Source organism: Chelonia mydas, chromosome 1, assembly GCF_015237465.2.
Source record: "Chelonia mydas isolate rCheMyd1 chromosome 1, rCheMyd1.pri.v2, whole genome shotgun sequence".
NCBI lineage: Eukaryota > Metazoa > Chordata > Testudines > Cheloniidae > Chelonia > Chelonia mydas.
The window spans coordinates 133254467-133275421 of NC_057849.1; the positions used below are offsets into that span (position 1 = coordinate 133254467).

The 20955-nt window shown below is 38.9% G+C and overlaps 1 protein-coding gene and 1 long non-coding RNA gene across 10 annotated transcripts in view; both read right to left on the reverse strand.

Annotated features, from left to right (window-relative positions):
* GPM6B (glycoprotein M6B) overlaps nt 1-20955 on the reverse strand; it is a 137683-nt gene that overhangs the window by 86532 nt on the left and 30196 nt on the right. The gene's annotated exons all lie outside the window — the stretch shown is intronic.
* On the reverse strand, nt 14107-20445 carry LOC122464015. Its single transcript, XR_006287847.1, has 2 exons — nt 20376-20445; nt 14107-16058 (listed from the first exon to the last, which is right to left on the reverse strand). It is a non-coding gene; the product is annotated as an uncharacterized LOC122464015 (long non-coding RNA).

The window sequence follows — 20955 nt, forward strand, 5'->3', positions numbered from 1 at the left end:
TAAGGAGGCTCTGCCATCAAGGCCTGCAATTCACATACTCTCCTTGCAGATATTATTGTTACCAGCAAGGCAGTTTTCTGACAGAGAAGGAAGAGAGAGGAAGTTCCCAGAGGCTTGAATGGAAGCCCCATAAGAGCTTCTAGGACCAGATGGAGCCTATTCTTTCACTAAAAGGGAGAGACAAGTGACTCCTTTCAAGAACACCAACTTCTTCTGGATGGGTAGATGAAATATCAAATTTGCCAGTAGGTGCACTCTCAGTGAACTTAATGTGAGATCAGAATACTGAAGGTGTAACAGATACTCCAAGATGTCCTGGATACAAGCCAGCCTAGGTTGAACTCCCTGGACCATACTGGGAACTGCTTCCACTTAGCCATATAGGTTGCTCTGGTGACAGATTTTCCTACTATTCAGCAGGACTTGTCAGACTGCCTCCAAACATCATTCCTCCTCTTCATCTAACCATGCAGCATCCATGCTCTGAGATGCAGGTCGGGATGAAGAGGAAGGTCCAGGCAGCAAATGAGTCATTGGGATTTAAGGCAGGGAGGATTGTCGCTAGAGTGACTATCTGGAATCTCAGATATCTGATGTATGTAGGTCCTGGAGGTTGAAACTAGGTCTCACCCTCCTTGGGAGCCAAGAAATACCAGAAGTAGAAACTGTGTCCCCGATGCAGCAGGGGAACCTTCTCTATAGCTCCAAAAAAGGCTAGGAGTGGTACCGAGCTCGATGATGGTGTCTGCTGTCGGAGCAGTGACAGTGCCGAGGGGTGCACATGCATCGAGGAGGCCTTCAGTGCCAGGCCCAGGAGATGTCGGCCTCAACTCCATCATCTGCAGCGCAGGAGATGTGAGCTGGGGTGCTGGCAAATCTGGTGGCTCTACCATGCAGCCTGAAGTTGTCAAGGGCACAATGGAGGATGAGGTGGTAGAAGCCATAGCTTCGAAGGACTCCAGAACCAAAGGAGAGTCCAGAGCCAAAAGGTATAGCGGGTCTGATGTTGCTTGATATGTCGCTGGTGCGGAGGTAGTCAGCGCCGATGCTGTTGGTGCCGGCCTCAATGGATGCCTCATGGCTGGAACCAGAGTCGACGGTACCAGCTCTCAAGCTCAAAGTGGTATTGGGGAGTGGTTAGATGGACCTGATCCCTCCCACTTGCCAGAAGTAGTACAGGGGCGGTCAGCGCTCCTCTTGGAGGAGGAGGAGGAAGAATCTCCTCAAGCTCTGGAATAATCCCAGTTGGATTTATGGGACCTCTTCATTGGCATACCTGAGGAGGATGAAGGTCTTCTCCACCTGGGGAAACCCAAATGTGGAGTAGCCTCACTTGTCAGATCAGCAGTCGACTGTGATCCAGCATGGGTCTTGGTGCCAAAGCGGGCCTCATGGCCTGCTCCAACTATAAGTCCTTCACTACCCGAGTCCTCTTTGTAAACGCCTTACAGATGGGGCACCATTCGTTGATGTGTCCCTCCCTGAAACACAATAAGCACCTCGTGTGGGGATCACTGTTGGGGATAGGTTTCAGAGTAACAGCTGTGTTAGTCTGTATTTGCAAAAAGAAAAGGAGTACTTGTGGCACCTTAGAGACTAACCAATTTATGCTTGAACTCTGGTGAGGGCATCAAACAAGGCAGCCAATTAGTCAGATTTACTTAGAGTAACACTAAACCAAACCAAAGGTACTGCTACAACTATGTACTAGAAAAAAGTTGCAGGTAACGAAGCATGAAGTGAAAACACCACAGCTACTCCAGCCACAGGCATTGAGAAGGAATTGACAGGGGTCAAGGCAATGCTGCCATCTTTAAACAGGCATGGGAGGGGCTAAGGCCACAAGACACGAGTGCTGCCCCTCCTGTTACTGCTCGGCAAAGTTCTCTGGCTCTGGTGTGCTGGGCACACGCTCACCTACGTGGAATACATGGCTGCATCTACTCCAAGAACAGACTTTTCATGTCGTTAACAAGAGTACATGAGCGCTAAGTAGGATGATTGATGTGCAGTATGAATGGTGGAGGAGATGGTGCAGGCAACAGATATTCAAATGATGGTTCCAAAGTTACAAGATTTATTACTGGACTTGGAGGCTTGTCTTCTATACTGACCAAAGCATACTGACAATAAATGTATGGCAGGGGAATATGTGGTATTAGCAATGAATAAAAGGCCCTGGGGCAGATGAGATGGCATACTGAATTGTAATCCTTGAAGCCCAAAATGCACTTGTGGCAACTAACTACATCGATATTGGAACAGTAGTAATTTTAGAAACATTCAAAAGCAGGTAAACAAAGCCTGTACTTAAACAATATATAGTTAGCAAGGATGTGTTGAAAATGCATACAAAATATGCAAAGTATTCTGTAATGCATATTAATACGATTTGTACTTTACAGCACCTCTACCCAAGATTTTCAATTTTTTTTTCTCCAGACAGATGAATTCAGACTTACCTCATGCTAGTGAGGCAAATAACCATAAAGCTCCACTTTCTTACCATCTTAGTCTATTAACACCCTAAGTTAATATATAAACCCCTTTAAAAAGTCATTGTCTCTCTCTGCTTTTTATACCATTGAAGTTGAACTGACATGCACTATAGAACCAATTCTGGAGATATGATAACCCTTCCATTTAAAATCAAGTTGGGTATACAAGTTGTCATGCCAGAATTAAAAGTTTCTAAAACTAGAGTTTGTTACACATCATGAAATTATTTAGTTACAAAGCAGCAAAGACTAAAACCCTTCCTGTTTGTGCATATCATCAACTAACTAAAAATTAGTTTATTGTGCTTTTTAAAAAAATTAACTCCCTGCAAAGTTTTTCTGTGTGGATTTGGCTCCCTTTTTTTAAGCTACAGAAGCTGAAAATTGCTACCAATTACACACAGTAATAACTTTTGAGAACATTTTTTGAAACATCACTTGCTCACTCTGGCCTTGAATGAATCTTATCAACTTCATGGCTATGTCAATGTCATTTGATGGAAACAATTTATTTTCGATAGTTAAAATGAAACCATGGACTAAGCATTTATGAAGATGAGGTGGTAATATCTTCAGCAGCTTACAGCTCCTATCCAACTTCAAGATAATCTGCTACAAAATACTGCAGTTTTAAAAGGTATCCAGGGCCAATCTAGTGGTCTGCTATTAAATTGCTCTGAGGCATCTCTAACCTCACATCACACAACAGCGACTGATAGAGTGGCACCAAAATGAGTCCAATACAATCTCTTTCCATTAGAGGATGACTATACAAGGTCCCTCAAGGGTGGGTGGCAGGGAAAAATAAGGGCATTACTAAAGGATTCCTCCGCTACAGGGAAAACACCTCATCCATCTTCCAGAGAAATGATTATTCTACTGTGATTCATAAAACACTGATAGATACCTTTACCATGATCTTATTGGGATGATAAGGGCTGGGATTCCATATGCTTAACACACAAGTTTTTTATGATACCATCAGACTCTTCAGTCAAACTGAAGCTCCACATTCCTTTTCCTATATACACGTCATGTATCTCTGATGAAAATTCACATCTACCCTTCCAGGTGCTGAGTATCTTAGCCAAGAATGGGATAAGGATCACGGGATGGGTGCAAAACAGCCTCAAAGCAAATATATTATATTTTTATTTATTTTATATACACATATACACACCCCCACACACACACACACCCACCCATAACTCTACATTGATTATTATACACTGATTTTTGCTTTTATTATCTTTTGAATTTTAGCAAATTCAAACAACTCTAAAAGGAAACAAAAGTCAGTTCAATTATTATTTTTCCCATTCTGGGGCACGTAAACTTAAAAAACCCTAAACAACCAACAGTAAAACTGTACAGATGTCAAACTGCAGAATTATGTGCCCTTCTCAAATAACCAATGTAAGGCCCAGATCCTTTCAACACTAAAACATGTGATTAACTTTCCACACAGTAGTTCCACTGAAGTCAACAGAACTCACAACATGGAAAATTAAGCAGGTGTGTAATTCTTTAAAGGATCAGGGCCTACAGGTAAGCACATTATGGCTTGCAAAATCAAAACTAGTAAAGTACTGTACTAGTCTGTTGCATGCCCCTTTTAGCCTTGATTATTTTGGACATTCAGCAATAACAATAGTTTCAATTGTTTTCCTACACATGTAAACAGTAAAATATTTTCAGAGATAGAGAGAAGTATATTTTTCTCGGCACAATCCTAGTGTCACTAAAGAAAGACATTATTTTCCTATACCACAAACAACTTAAGACACTGGGCTAAAATTTAAGCTAAAAGCAAACAAAATAATCACATTCCAATGACACATCTACTCCATATTGAATATATAGTACAGAGCAGTGTGGTAAGCTGTATCATGCTTCAGCAGGGCTTATCAGCAGGTATGAAACTAATCAGTGAGTGTATTTTTGACAGAATACGTGTCATTTTTCTCTATTACAACTATGACCATTGCACTGTCCTCTCATCCCACTGTCAGAAAAGCAGCCTCTAGATGCACTTGGAAGCACTTAAAATACAACTCAGTTGTTAAACTGGTCACATGGTTTCTCACTGAGCTAATATCTGGCAATTAAAAAACTGTCCCCTTAAGCCACTTCTACTTTCTTAGCTGCAAAACGCACAGACACTGAAGTATTATGTGAGGCGTAGCCTCTCAGGGAGAGCAGACAGAAAGCATAAACGTCCTTCGCTGTGGCCAAAGTAGCTACGAAACTTACACTTTCTTGTAGTATAAAGGGTTAATATAAGTCTAATCCCTTTTTTGATATTGTTTTAATGTAGTTACTGCAGTAAGAATAATAAGTGATAGCTAGACTACTTATCTGTGGCCACTATAAGAAGGAGAACCAAAAGAAATTCTATTGTTGCCCTATACATAAGATTGAGACTCCTTTTATAGCAAGGAGGCACCTGGAATCAGAACATGGGTGCCCCCTCCCTTTCCCAGCTATGAACTAATGTGTTTACATCACAGGGAACAACAGCGTTTTCACTCCACTCACAATATTGTTTTGGCCCAGCATATTTATTACCATTCCTTCTGAACTCAAGTTCTCTTCGCACATTACACAGCGTTTGTAGTGGAACATGCACATACAAAAAGAAGCACAAACCGTGAAATACACAAACTATTCTTAATGATCTTACTTTAGTGATCATTTTTAGCCCCAAGCTTGTCCAAGCAACAGGAATCTAGGCATCACTAGAACTCACGAGATAAAACATGAGTTACCTCCAGATCCATGATTAAATTGTGATACTTGGCAACACAGTGTGCAATCGGGGTGAACGGATTTAAATCAAAGTGACTTAATCATGATTTAAATCAGCAAGCAGGAAAACTTGATTTAAAAATCAATTTTAATCATGTTTTGCATTTGTACTTTTTAGTTATTTTTCTTAAGGAAGGCTGATTCTCATTAGTTGGTATCCATTAAAACATGTTGATTTACAACTAAATATAGCCTTTACATTTGGTGGTGGTTTTTGCTAACCAGGACAATACGTTCTATTTGGTCACAGTATTTAAGCTTAGCTTAATAAAAAATTATGCATCTGAATAAATGTTATGTTGGAAAATTGTGAATGATGCATTTTGTATTTTCTAGATGATGATTCATCTTTTACTTGTAATTTGGGTCAAGTTCCATTTGGATGGAAATTCAAATTCAATTAAAAATACTCAAAAACAGCATTTCAATTTTTTTATTAAATAAAACTACCTTTAAAAGTGCTCGATTCGTAAAAAAAAGTTTATCAAAACATGTTTTGCATTTAAAACTAATTGATTTATCAAACAGTACAGCGTAGTTAATGAACTGAACTGATAATTTCTGGTCCTATCATCACCCTAGATCTCACCCTTTCACTTTTTCCTACTTTTCCAACTCCCAATCAGTTTCTTGACTTTTCATGAATTAATCATTGAACAGAACAAGTTGAATAAACTGAAATAAAGAAAATATTCTTTCTATATCTGCAGAAGAGGCTTCTGCTGTCAAAAGCTTGTTTAGCACTTCAACATATTCAGGTTCCAGGTGCTTAAGCAGTGACTTCAGTGATTTGATTCTCTTTAAAACTTGGCAGCAAACAAGTAATATAAATTATTTTAATAGATCACAGTAAGTTTAGGCCTGAACATAGGCTATCAATTTGAAATCCAATTTTAAATTGGATTTGTTTTTTTAAATAAACCCAATTTAAATAAACATTTTAATTATCGATTTTTACCCACCCTGGCCATATCTTGTTACTGAACAAGTCACATAACCAACTAAATATGCAGAAGTAAGCTTAAAAACTATGGTAACCACATCTAAATCTGCACATAACTGTGAAAACAAAAACACAGGCATTTTATAATTCAAGAAATTACATTTGGTGATCTAAAAGTAAGTACTATGTAACTGATGCAGTGGTTTAGATGGTAGAAACAACCATGCACTTAATCTTCAACTTGGTATACACAACCTGTCAACACCTTGCTCTTAGCAAGCAAATAAAGAGCAATTACACAGAAATCTGTGCCCTATCTTGGAATCACAGAAATGTAGGCTGTAAGGGACCTTGAGAAGTCATTTAGTCCATCCTCCTGTGCTGAGGCAGGAACAAGTATATCTAACCATCCCTGACAGGTATTTGTCTAACCCGTGCTTAAAAACCTCTCCCTTGATAACTTATTTCAGTACTTGCTATCCTTATACTTAGAAGCTTTTTTCTGCTATCGGACCAAAGTCTCCTCTGCTGCAGATTAAGCCTACCTTCAGTGGACATGGAGAACAATTTATCACCATCTTCTTTATAACAGTCCTTAAACATATTTAAAGACTTATCCGGTCATCCCTCAGTCTTCTTTTTCTCAAGACTAAACATGCCCAGTTTTAATCTTTCCTCATAGGTCAGCTTTTCTAAACCTTTTATCTCCTCTTGACTCTCTCCACTTTGTCCATGACTTTCCTAAAGCGCGATGCTCAAAACTGGACAGAGTACTTCAGCTGAGGACTCACCAGTGCCACGTAGAGTGATACAGTTACCTGCTGAGTCTCACATACAACACTCCTGTTAATAAACCCCAGAATGATATTAGCCTTTTTCACAACTGAATCACACTGACGATTAATATTCAACTTCTGATCTACTATAAACCCCAGATCCTTTTCAGCAGTACTACTGCCCAGCCAGTTTTCCCCATTTTTATTTGTGCATTTGATTTTTAATTCCTTCATGTAGTACTTTGAACTTGTCTTTATTGAATTTCATCTTGTTGATGTCAGACCATGTTTAAGCCCTCCCCCACAAAAGCCTAAAATAAAACAAAATCCTATTTCTATGTCTCAAAACAATTTTTTCAGCTGCACAAATGGTTGAGGATAACAAATTGAGATGGAAACTACTAACTGGCTAGTGCTGCTTCTTAGTGTCCTACACCTCTAGTGCCAGGAGATCACAAGCAGCAATTGGGGAAGTCTTTTGTGAGAGAGGAGAGCCATAAATAGTCTGGAAAATTAATGCCTGCACCATTTTAAAAGTTCCATCTGAACTTGGGGCCACAAAAGGCAGCCCGACATGTGACTCTCAGCTGAAAAAATGAGGTTTATTAACAGCTGTAGAGGTCTACCAACTTTGTGTAACTCAAGACAGTCACAAGGTTGTTCAACTAATTTTTTACTTTTTCAGGGACTGCAGTAAGAGGTTAAAAAGAGACTGTAGATACCAGATAAAGCATCTCTGTACTCATGAGAGGAAACAAACAACGGGGGGTGGGGGGGGGGGGGAAGCACACCAATCACAACACACAATGAATTAGCATCCCACGGCCAAACTAAAAGTACAGAACAAGAGACAATTTGAGCTGCTTCTGGTTTTACAATGGAGCCTTGTGAACTTCCAGAAGCAGCATATTTCACTTATAAACGTACTGTACATCCCCATACACACTTTCAATCACATGTGGTATGCAACTGGAGAAAACCACATTTAATTTTAAGGCTACAAAACATTTTACGGTCCCACCCTTACCCCCTGCCAAGTAGAACCTTGTTAAACAAAAGAACAGTGTGTTCGTTTGGAAAAAAACATACCCTTTACTTTTAATTAGAAATCCTGATCTGAAATAGTTATTGTGGGGGAGGAAGGGAAGGAGAGAGAATGCAGATTTTGGGGACTAAATCTTAACAACAAACTCAGGGTTGTTGTTTTTTTAAAAAGACAAAATAACGTTCTAGACCTTAGTTTTCTGAAAGGGCAGCCTCAAATCATGGATCCTGTGATTATTTCTTTCTTTGCACAGGTGCACCAGTAGGGGCCACCACAAACCTAATTAAACAAGCAGTCAGGTATATATTCCAACTATGTTAAACTGAAAAGAGAAATTGAAGGTGGAATTAGGGCCTCCAGCAAGTCCAGGCCAACACTTGTCCAAAAGAGTCAAAATGAGGAACAGTGTTGAAGTCTGCGGAAGCTCTTTTATACATTATCCACCGTTTCTCATGTGATTTCTCATTCAGTTTGAAACTCATCACTAAACGGACAAGTCACAAGGCAAGGACAAGAGATGCGTACCACGTACGATTAATATTTCCTAGGCACTGGGAGAGGCCACCTAAATATTAAACTAGCACAATTCCTAGTTAATATTTCCCTAGTGTGGCCCTAACAAATTCCTGGCCATGAAAAACATGTCACGGACCGTGAAATCTGGTCTTGTGTATGCTTGTACCCTATACTCTACTGATTTCACTGCGGAGACCAGAGTTCCTCAAACTGGTGATCCTGACCCAAAAGGGAGTTGCAGGGGGGTCACAAGTTTATTTTAGGGGGGGACATGGTATTGCCACCCTTACTTCTGCGCTGCCTTCAGAGCTGGGCAGCTGGAGAGCAGCGGCTGTTGGCCAGACGCCAAGCCCTGAAGGCAGCGTCCCACAAGCAGCAGTGCAGAAGTAAGAGTGACAATACCATACCATGCCAACCTTAATTCTGCGCTGCGGCCTTCAGAGCTGGACATCCAGAGAGTGGCAGCTGCTGACTGAGGGCCCCGCTCTGCAGGCAGCAGCGCAGAAGTAAGGGTGGCAATACCATACCATGCCATCCTTACTTCTGCGCTGCTGCTGGCGGTGATTCTGCTTTCAGAGCTGGGCTCTGAGCAAAAAGCTGCCACTCTCCAGCTGCCCCACTCTGAAGGCAGCTCCCCCGCCACCTGCACAGAAGTAAGGGTAGCAGTACCGCAACCCCCCACCCCCAAAAATAAACTTGCAATCCCCCACAACTCCTTTTTGGGTCAGGATCCCTACAATTACAACTCCCTGAAATTTCAGATTTAAATAGCTGAAATCATGAAATTTATGATTTTTAAAACCCTAGGACACTGAAATTGACCAAAATGGACCATGAATGAGCCATGGGAAGACAGGGGTTAGATGAGAGCCTCATTATTCCTCAGTATTCCCTTACAAATGCTCTGGCAACTGATCTAAAGGTCCATCTCTGCCAGGACAAACCAACAGAAGCTATTCTATTTTACAAACAATTCCTTACATCCTTCTCCCCTCTTTAAGCTACCAGGGTCCTCAACTGCACAGAGATGCACTTTGTTATGTTATGCCAGCACTAAACATTAACAGAGGAACATCTTACATGTGAAGCATTCTACACTAAGTTACACTGCGATTATTTCTTTTACAACTACTCCTTATGGTCAACAGGACATTGAATATTTGTCTCTTGTAACTTTGTCTTTCCAGAATACATACTTTCCGCACAAAAACCTTCTTCCTTATTCATTGTTTTTAATGCAGTAGTAACTAGAGGCCCCAAATTAGACCAGGGCCTATTGCACTAGGCACTGCACACTCATAGCAAGATACAGTTCCTGCCCTAAAAGAGCTTACAGTCTAAACCAGTGATGGGCAACCTGCGGCCCATCAGGGTAATCCGCTGGCAGGCCATGAGACAGTTTGTTTAAATTGACCGTCGCAGGCACGGCTGCCCACAGCTCCCATTGGCTGGAAACGGTGAACTGTGGCCACTGGGAGCTGCGGACGGCCGTGCCTGGGGACAGTCAATGTAAACAAACTGTCTCGCGGCCCGCCAGTGAATTACCCTGATGGGTCACGTGCGGCCCGCAGGCTGCCCACCACTGGTCTAAAGAGACAACACAGATGAAGAGCGAGAAAGTATTGCTATCCATCCACATTTTACACATGGGGATTGGAGGTAACAAAGATTAAATGACTTGGCCAAAGCCCCACATGAAATCTGTGGCAGAGCTAGGAACAGAACCCAGATATCCTGAATCCCAATGCAGTGCCTTACTTCTAGAGATGATGGTGTTTTAGTTATCTTATAATGAGCACACATAGGATTCTTCATCTACAAATCTCAAATACATTTTAAAAGAAGTATTGTTTATCTACATTTTACAGCTATGGAAATAGAAACAGAGACAAGCAACTTGCCCAATGTCACAAGCAGTAAATCAATGACAAAGCTGGGGGGGGGGGGGATTCTGACAATCTTGATGTGTTGTTACACTGGACCAGGAAACATGGAACTCCCACAAGCAACAACTCCTTGTCCTGTATTCAGAGAACAACATGAACGGACTCTCTCCCAAAAATTTTACGTATTGAAAGGGTGCTACAAAAAAAACGCAAGCAAAGTAAGTGCACAAGCATAAAGCATTGTTTAAACATCAGACACCCTGTTTTGGACAGCGAGGTGGTAAGTTCGTTGTAGATAGTTTGTATGGAAGACATTCTCCATCAAAGATTTAAAGTATATTAGCTCAAACTTGGGGAGCAAGCCAGGAGAGGAGATTCTATTAAGTATGTTCTAATCTTCTGTCAAATCCAAAAGTGCCCATTAAAAAGTCTTATTACTTTTCGTTCTGAAGGCCTTTACTGATTCTTGCTAAACTTTGTTTGTTTAGGAAAGTCACAAAGGATTCATAACTAACATGTTTAACTCTCTTTGAACATTGGGTAAGTATTACTGCTTGGGGGTCTTAACTGGAAATTGCTTTTTAGAAGCTGGAGATCCTGAGGAAGCAAGTACTGCCTCTCCATTTACTTATGTTGCTCTCTTTTTACAAATCTTTGATCGGCAAATGACAATTTTCTTCTTAAGTTCAGTAAGATATGCAAAGAGTATTTTTCAAATTAGTCCAGATTGGTGTATCTCCTACTGTCCTGGCCACAGAGCTGGTCCATTCTGCTTTACATGATAATTGTTGTTTAAGGATCACCACGATCCAAGTCTTCGTTGTGGTAACTTTGAAGATGTACACATCCACAGCAAGCCCAGGCTCCAATTCGTGTAAACTAAACTTATAATTAAATTAGTAGGCTCAATTAATCTCAGCATTTCATAGACCCATTAAATTAACATAACAAGTAGCCCACTGTAGTGGATTACCCAATAGTTTATTTTCATTCATTTATCCATCATGCAACTGGACATGGTTGGTTAAGGAAATGTAAGTTAAGTCTAGTACAGGAGGGAAAAATGAGTTCTGTACTTTTTAAACTGTGTTTGTTGTATGAATTTGTTGCTCAGTGTGTCTAAAGGTATTCAAAGGACGACAGTCTTTGAAGTGTAATGTATCTCCAGCAGGTTTCATCTGATATTACAAAGACTTAAATGTATTTTCATTTGGTCTTTCAGAGTGCTTTCACTAGCAGACATGTAACCATTTGCTATGTGCTAGTTGACAATAGCTTGTTGTTTTAAGGAATGTTCTATAAGCCTGACATGAGATGGTAAAACTAAAGAGTGGTCTCAGTGACAAAGAGCAATTATTCTTCTAACAAGTCAGCATTACTTGCTTGGCTATTTTATTTTCAGTGCTTGATATAGAAATAAAGATTTCAAAAGTTGATGTGATAGCCTTTGACCACTGGGGCCACTGAAATTCACTGCTAACTCCAAAGACTGAAGGGGAACAAGAAGTGACGCTTACCTTGCTGATTAGTTTTTATCTCAGTCTCCAATTACATTCTGTATGTGTACATTCAAGGTAGGGGAGATGAGTTATGACTCAGAATATTACCCTTACAATCGTAATGATCAATACTTTGAAATCATATGAAATTATTTAAAATAACCTTTGCCATCTTTAGGGTGGTTGTATAAGATCATGCTATTTGACTGCAATGAGAAGTTTCTTGATCATGCTGGTTCAATTCTGCACAGGTCTCCAAAATGCACTCAAATATAAAGTTCCTCATAGTAGTGTGGAAAAAAACTTCTCTGTGTTAAATCACTTAAAAATGGCTCTCACAAAAATAACTTTGCATTTAAATAAATGATACCCTAGTCCTTTAGGATAGTACACAGCAGCTTCAATCCACAGATTTCTGGCATCCACAAATCCCCAAAGCTGTCACACACAGCAATAGATAGTTTAAAATACACTAGACCTCTCCTAAAGGCATTTACAGTTAATTAGCTGACCAGATCTTTCCACCATCCTCTAGTTTTTCCATCCAGTGAAAGTCCATACATGGACATGCAGCACAGTGATCCTAACGGCTCAGATCTCCTATCAATCCCTTAATCCCACAACTCCTTAAACTCAGAATTTCAAACAGAGTTTGCTTGGAAAATGTGTGTTTATGAGCACTCTATTGCACAAAAAAATCAAAAAGGGTGGAGACATACAAAGATTTTTAAAAATGGGTTCCTAAAAGTTTCGCTCCTAAATCCATATTTGGGTGCCTAAACTGATTTTCAAGAGTGCTGAACACTCAGTGTCAAGGTAGTGCTTAAATATCAGTGTAGGCTCCTATTTTTAGGCACCCATTTTTTAAAAAATAAACTCTTGACCACAGATTTTAATACAGTTGTGTGGCATATGTAAAATATCTATCAAACATAAGGGGTTTGAATTGTATGTTGTATACTTACACACCAGAGAGCAGAATGCAGAGTCTGGTGACCTTATGAATAACCTCCGTGCCTATCACTGCCCCCTACATTCTGGATATTATGCGTCTGTCTATTTGCCTATCAATACCATTTACCCTCTTACTGGCTAGCTGATCTGGCCCCATAACTCCTCAGGAAGAGAGGGTGGCGGTGTCTGGAAATAAAGGTGTGGAAGTCTATTTCCTATGTTGTACATATGGTGATGACCATGGTGTTAAAATGTACAGCCCTGGATCACCACAGCTTCTTCTGTACAATAAGAATATAAAAGAATAGCGTGGTGAGGAGTGGAGTTACATTCATAGCTCCCATGCACCTTCCCTGGTCCCAGACATTAAAGAATTTTAATGGCATGTATAATGAAAATAAATATCATGGATTATTCAGAGAAATTATTTAAAATCCAATGTATTTTTCTTCATTTATATTTTGTTACTTTACTTGGTGAATTTCTCTTAGCTTGGGCAATAAGGCGGGGTTAGTTAGTTTCACACCTGTACATAGTCAAATTCTTCTACATGTGAAGATCTCAGCCATGAGCAGGAAAAAGATACATTCCAAGAGACTGAGAGATGAACCAAGTAATCTGATTGGCTAATGTACAGTTAACTGATTGCTGTATATAATTAAAAATGCATTAACTGTTTAAAATAAAATCCCTATGCCTCTGATTTTTCATTTTCATTTTATGACAACAATATCAACCTTAATACAAGGCATTTTCTCAGGATTAATGTCCAACTGAGGTTACTGACACACAGCTGTGCCTCTGGCATGAACCCTTCAGACCCAATTATGAATCCCCCAAAAATGCTCTGTGCCTCATTAGTTACTGCTTAAATATTATACACACTTATTAAATGCAAAAACTGTACCAATGCAGTATTCAGCCGGAGTTAAGAATGGTGGATACTCCGAAGCTACCAGTACCAAACCCTGTACGAATACATGGAAGAACCAAAGGAAAAGTTCTTTAATAAATCATTACTGAGTCATCCATTTTATAAGAGACCATGACGAACCTACATGTAAATCCTGAAGGAAAAAAAATGACAAATGGATGACTCATCACTTCCATACTCCTGTAATCTCATGCAGTTGTAACTCAGCATCTATTATGCGTGTAAAAATGTTCCAGATGACACCAGATGCCAATTTAACACTTTATTTGTACTTCTTGGACAGATCATAGCATGTAAAGTTTCCCTTTAACAATGTTCAGTAGTTAATGCCATCAAGTGAAAAGACTGAAGTCAACTTTCAGATGTTGAAAATGTCGAACAAAACTTTCTCAAGTAACTCAGGAGTTGAATTGCTAGGTTAGATTGGCAGTGCTAGTACAACAGCCATTATTTATTCCTTAAAAAGGGATTTTATTTTTCCTTCCAAGTTATATACTGTATGTCTGACTTGAAAAGAAGAAAACACTCCAGCCACGAGTACAATGCATTGCACAAAGAGAAGTTTGCTTCAACACGTGTGTGGAAATTCAGTGTTTTAGTTTAGGAGAAAGTGATTGCTAAGGTAGATGCTTTTCTGCTTACATGCATACATACACACACACACACACACACGGGAAGCAATATAATGAAGATTATGCCCCTTAAATGTTTCAATATTAATTTTATTTGCACTGTGGTGGCACCCAAAACACCCAGTCATGACTGGAATCCAATTGTGCTGAGTGCTGTACAAGCAATCACCATATTAACATACTCCACAAATATCTGCCGTACTAACCCCTCTGCAATTAGCGTGGCAATCCTCAACCAACAGGCAGAGACATAGGTTACGAGCCTTAAACTTAGTTGCCATGAAAGCCATTTCCCATTGTGAAAAACAACATCTTACCCAACAGCAAACTTTGTAATGTACTAACCTATATTACAATTAAGATACATGCAGACACCATCTGGATAAAAGTTAGTTAACAGCGATAGCAATTTCATTCTTCTGTTAACTAAAGGCTTGAACAACACACCTGGCACACTTAGTGGGAACTAAAAACAAATTAAACACAGGTATGACACTTTCTTTTTAGGATCTGAGGGGGAGAATACAGTACAATATGCACGCTTTGATGGTGTAGTAAAAATTAGTTTGTATAAACTACTTCTAATTCAATTTGTGCGAAGGAAACAATCTGTATTCTAATCAAGAGCACAGTTATTACATGAATGTAGGCATCTGCAGACAAAAAACAAAATTTAACATCTTAAATAATAATTGGAGCTGGACAAAATATTCACAGTGCAATTTCCATCCTCCCCATCCATGCAAAATATATTTGGTTTAGAGTGAGAGTACCTTCCACAAATTTGGACCAATTTCTTTTAAAATTTGAACATAATTTGAAATTACATCCGGCAAAGTGTTACTCAATATCTGGAAGTTTGTTTGTTTGCTTTTTTTTTAAAAAGAATCAAAGTCACTTTTTGCAATAAATAAATAAATAAATAAAATCACATTTATGAAATTGAAAAAACTGGGGGCGAACAGCAGCCATCTGATACGTCGGATTAAAGAACAGAACCAGGAATTCTTGAATTCTATTCACACTGATTATTACCCTGTCTCTACCTGCCCACCCTCAACACACACATTCCTGCAGAGAATGGAGTGTGCTGCACCACCTGAAGGGATGGCTCCCCTATACTCTCTGGAACATACAGTGGTACTTGAGATAACATCCTCTGCTCAAACTCACCACAAGGTGGTGTGGCTCTGCACTGCCCCCATCATAGTTCTGTGGGTATCACAATTTAGCACAGTGTAGTAGCCATTTTCTTTTATGTAAGAAGAAAGTGTTCATTAATTTTTCATTTTAATAGCTGTAATTTTTCTAAAATGTACAGTATAAAGTAATGCATTACACCCAATTACAACACACACTGTAGAAAATGTTGCAGAATGTGTGTTAATGCTTCACTGGGAAAAAGAAGATTATTTAAATAGAACAACTGACTCAGACTAAGAAATTTTATAAAGAAATCCTGGTATGCAGCGTTGTAATTGTACATCTTCCAAGTGCTACCATCAGGTGCTGTTGCCTCTGCTTTAGGAGGGCTGAATTTGCAGGTTTTTCCATGTGGATTCATGTCCTAGAGAGAAGATGGAAAAATGGGAAGCATTTATAGCTAAAAAGATTGCATGCAGGAGGCAGCAAATTCTGCTTTCCCAGGCAAACAATGTTATACAACATGAAATTACTCCCCTTGTCCTCCCCCATACGTCTCAGCGCCTTTGCATACAATACTTTGGCATCAGTTTTGCATGGCTGCTGGAAACATCACTTTTTTTGGTTTTGCTAGTCGAGTAAAAAATGTTCTCTGGAGAATCAAACCGCACAGTGTAGGTAAATAGTTCATGCCAGCTGGTCAAGAGCAGAAGGAAGCACATGTAAGTTTTAGAAAAATCAGCTGAAGAGACCAATTAAAGATAACAGGAGAAAGAGGAAGGAAAGTCCAACACTGCACTTTTTATTAATGTAAAATATGTCTGTGTCCTTTCCATTTTTGCAGCACACAAAGCTATTTTTATCATGTTGATTCTTCATTTGTGTTTCTTGCAGATGAGTGCTAATCCCATCTAGGATTTGTTTTTTCAAAAAGATGATCTTGATGTGTGTAACATCATTAGGTCAGAAAGGTAAATGTAAAAGCTAGTAGTGATATCTGGTCCTTTACATTTATAATTGCAAATATTAAATAAACAAAACTTCAACCTCTTGGCATGCATTGATGTGAAATGCAAAATTCCACTGAAGTGATACCAATATGGAGCAGAAGGGGGAAAATCCAAGCCTACTGCCAGTTTTCCTTGCGTTGGACCGAGGATTTTCTTCAAGAATCTAGCTCAGTGAAAGGAATTGTATTTATTACTTTTCAAATTATTAACTGTGCCGTGATAGATTTTGAAAAAATTAGATTTAGCACAAGGAAGATTTCTAGAAAAGACTCAGATGTACAAAAATATCAGTAAAAGTTTTTCTACTATTGTTGCAATCAGGCTATTACTTAATAAAAATTTGACTTGTCCAAGGACAACCAAAATGGCTGCCTGACAAGAACATGCGATGGTTCTGATTTTTTAATAGCCAAATAAGTTTTAAAAATACAGTTGTGTGGCATGTCTGCTGTATGTCCCTTCCCCCAAGGGCAAACTATTGATCTCATCTGCAATTACAAATCTGGGGTACATCAAGTGACCAGCACATCTCTTTGAAGAAAATGAACATTAGACTCTTGGTTTATCAGCCTTCGAGTCACCCCGAACACTAGTTACATACTACTCTGCATTTCAGGGACAGCATACTGATTGGAAGAGCAATATGCTCTCCTCTCAAAAGTACAGTGTGGGCACATCTGGATGAGTACAGTCAAAGAAGGAATTTGGACACTAGCAGGCTAAAATTCCATCCATTTCTTCTGAGACACAAGCTGGGTGAGGTAATATCTTTTACTGGACCAACTTCCGTTTGTAAACAGGACAAGCTTTCAAGTTTCACAGAGCTCTTCTTCACCTTCCAGACCCGTAGAAGAGCTCTGTGTAAGCTTGAAAGCGCGTCTTTTCCACCAACAGCAGTTGATCCAATAAAAGTTATTACCTCATCCACCTTGCCTCTCTAATATCCTGGGACTGACACGGCTGCAAAAACATTGAAAACATTCATTTCTTCTGTCATTTAGTGTTGCTTACAAATAAACTGTCCATTTTCACATAACAGCCTCAAACCAAATGCTTTTGGGACAGTTACACCAGATCCAGCAAAGCGCATATATAACTTTAAGGATAAAAGTAGTCCTACTGAAGTCAGCCCTAGTTTGGCGGGATTTACTCACATGATTAAGTACTTTGCTGGGAGTTAATGTCGCTGTTACCACTCGAGATACTAGCTGTTACCCCTCAAGAAAGAGAGAGTTTGGAGTCATTGTGGATAGTTCTCTGACAGAAAATATCCTATTGCCTCTAATTTCAAGGTGCTTCACTTTGCAACCTTATTGTTCCCTTAGCATAGATTTTGCTGTGAAATAAGTAGTTGGGCCATACACCTACTTCTCAATACTGTAGATTTTTTTAAAAGAATTAATTGTTGTTTATAAACAAGTTGGAAGATCACTTTTAAAGATTGTACCTAACTATTTTGAAGCTTACAGACTAGTTCAGACAAATTTTCATTCTGAACTGGATTACCTTAGATATATAAACTGGAAACAGACCCCCTCCCCCTATTTTAAAGGTAACATTTAAAATAATTGTACAATAGTTCTATATATAATGAGTCCACAGCTCTACATTTTCAATTTGGGCTACTGAAGCAAGTTCTCTCCGCTGCTTTACTCAAACTGCAAAGGAGGTGGAGGAAAGCCTCTTTTTCCCCCCTTTTGTTTCTTTTTAACAATTTTAACGATTGTATTTATGTATTTTAATTTATTTCTACCTTGTCATCTTCCCTTTTGACTAAACAAAACCTCATTTAGCTAAGATAGCACCCAACCTTGTGCAGTTCGAGGTGCTCAGCACCTCACAGGGACCAGGCCCATATTGACTAATGGTGGTTACATTTTAATTTTGCAGTGTGTATTGAAGGTTATCTACATAAAATATTAAGAATGGAATTCCTGGCTGCTCTACCCCATACTCAGGAAGTTATTTTTAGCATAAAAACTAAAATGGAGCCAGCTCATTTTTTTTCCTATTATAGAGTGAAGTTTCCCCAAAATCTGTGCACACCTGTGAGATTATATTTACAAAGCCAAAGGTGGTTATTCCCATTTATCCTCCCTTTTGTGAACTAGATCCAGCTGCATAGTATCAACCAAAAGAATGTGTTTTACTTGCACATAATTATACCTTGAAAAGATCGCACTTGGTAGGATGTTCTCAGTGGTATATACAGAAGAGATCACAGCCCTGCAATTTTCCTACATATCAGTTATAGGGCAGACAGAATTATATATTTTAAAAAAACCCTTCACTGTGCCATTCTATCACTAATGGGCAATATAAACCTACAGCCTAATGGGCAACTATTTCAAGACAATTAATTTTAGTATTTTATGATTGCTTAATCAGGATGACTTACACATATTCTGTTCAAGGGATGGATTTAAATCAGCATCTTTTGGGCAAACAGCCAAGCATTTTTCAGTGATGCTATTCAGCCTCAGTACCAGTTTGTTATCCATCATTTCATCTGTGAACTATTTTTTTTAAAGTACAATTTATGTTCTTCTATTGGTTTACCAAGAACATGCTGACTATACACAGCTTACCAATGGCACAGCATTGCTCTCCTTAACATGTTATTGCTTTCAGCTACTTTGATATTCTATGAACATATATTTTCGCAAAAATAATCCCTGGCACTTTTCCTTGGACAATTGACAGTAATTAAATGCTGTGAATATGAAAATCAAATTAAAAATACATTCAAGGTACATGCTATGACTCTTGTTTCTGTCCAAGTCCTTTGTCAAGCTATGATTTTTTTAATCCAAATCAATAAGCAGCTTTCATTCCTCATTGCAAGATACCTCTGCTCACAAAACAGAGTAAAAAAGTTACTTTGGAATTCATACTTATGAATTTTAAAATACAGGATTCTAAATCTGAATTTGTTTTAACTGTTGTTTTAACACAGGCTCTGCTCCCTGGTAAACAAATGTTCAAAGATTTTATTGGAAATGTAGCTGTACACCATAAAAATTACTACTATATTTAATTTAACAATATAATCAAAAACATTCAAGAGCCTTCTCAATATTAAATAAGAGTGACCTGATTTAAAATGATGCCTTCCTCTTTTAATAACTTTAACAGCTGCTGTGGAAGAATTCTTTTTTCTTCCCCTCTCTTTTTATTCTCTCTCTCCCCATTTTCTTTCTAACAGCTGCTTTTTTGTTTTGTTTTGTTTTTTGTTTCCCTCCCTCTGTTCCTCCCTCCAGTTACAAAGTTGGGGGTGGGAGCACAGGGTGCTAAAGCACAAAGCAGTACTTGTTAAAAACAGAATATATCCAGGCAAGTCGCCAAATTTAATTCCAAACAGCCCTGTTAGTGAGTGGCTCTATGCTAAAATGGAATACAGTATTAGTCTATCTGTTTCTAGGACAGAGTGTCTCCTATGACTCAAGGGTAAAAAATGAATTTCATTCCGGAAAGCACTATATCTGCAAGTCTTCAGGCTTAGTAAAAAACAAAGTGAAAACTAATACAAGTTAATTCTTTCACAGATATTGCAGATAAAGTGGCACTGTACTTTGGAAAGAATATTACTGAAATTTAAGTTACTCTCTAGAATAGAATTCTTAACAGCCACAATATGCGCCAACTTCTGCCACTCTCACTGAATAGTACCCTACTACCATTTGACTTGAATGGCCTTTGCATTTAGTTCTTAAAGCAATGATGCTACTCACCAAGTACAGTATTACTCAGTAGTAGAAGAATGGCACTCTCTGGCCCAATATATACAGTGGTACTTTACCCTGGGAGATAAAACATCAAAAACTTTGAGGCTGGAACATTAAACTATTACTAAGACTTGTTGTGAAAATGAAATGTCCCAAGTTTAGGACCAGACTGTGAATCCCTTACATTGGTAAACAGTTATTCACCAGACACTGGAGTCAATGGGGAAACCCAGGTGAGGAACTGCTCACAAATGTGAGTAAATGGCTCAAATGGCCCTTAGATTTTCAGATTATCTTGGAAAAGAGTGAGGGGGAGAAAATAATTATTCATGCTTCAGATTTTGGTGTTTAATTGTCACACATGCTTTCACTTTTATAATTTGCTATGCAGTTTTATTTGGTGTAGCAGATGTCAGAGTATATAGTATATATTTAGCACTTTGGACAAGTTACCGACATGTGAAACAGGCATGAGCTGGGAATCTACCTCCCAACAAGGTTTACAACATTTTTCTTCCAAAATAATATCTTCCTTATTACTGTTACGTTTGAAAAGCAAAAGCAAATGAGAATACTCATTTCCACA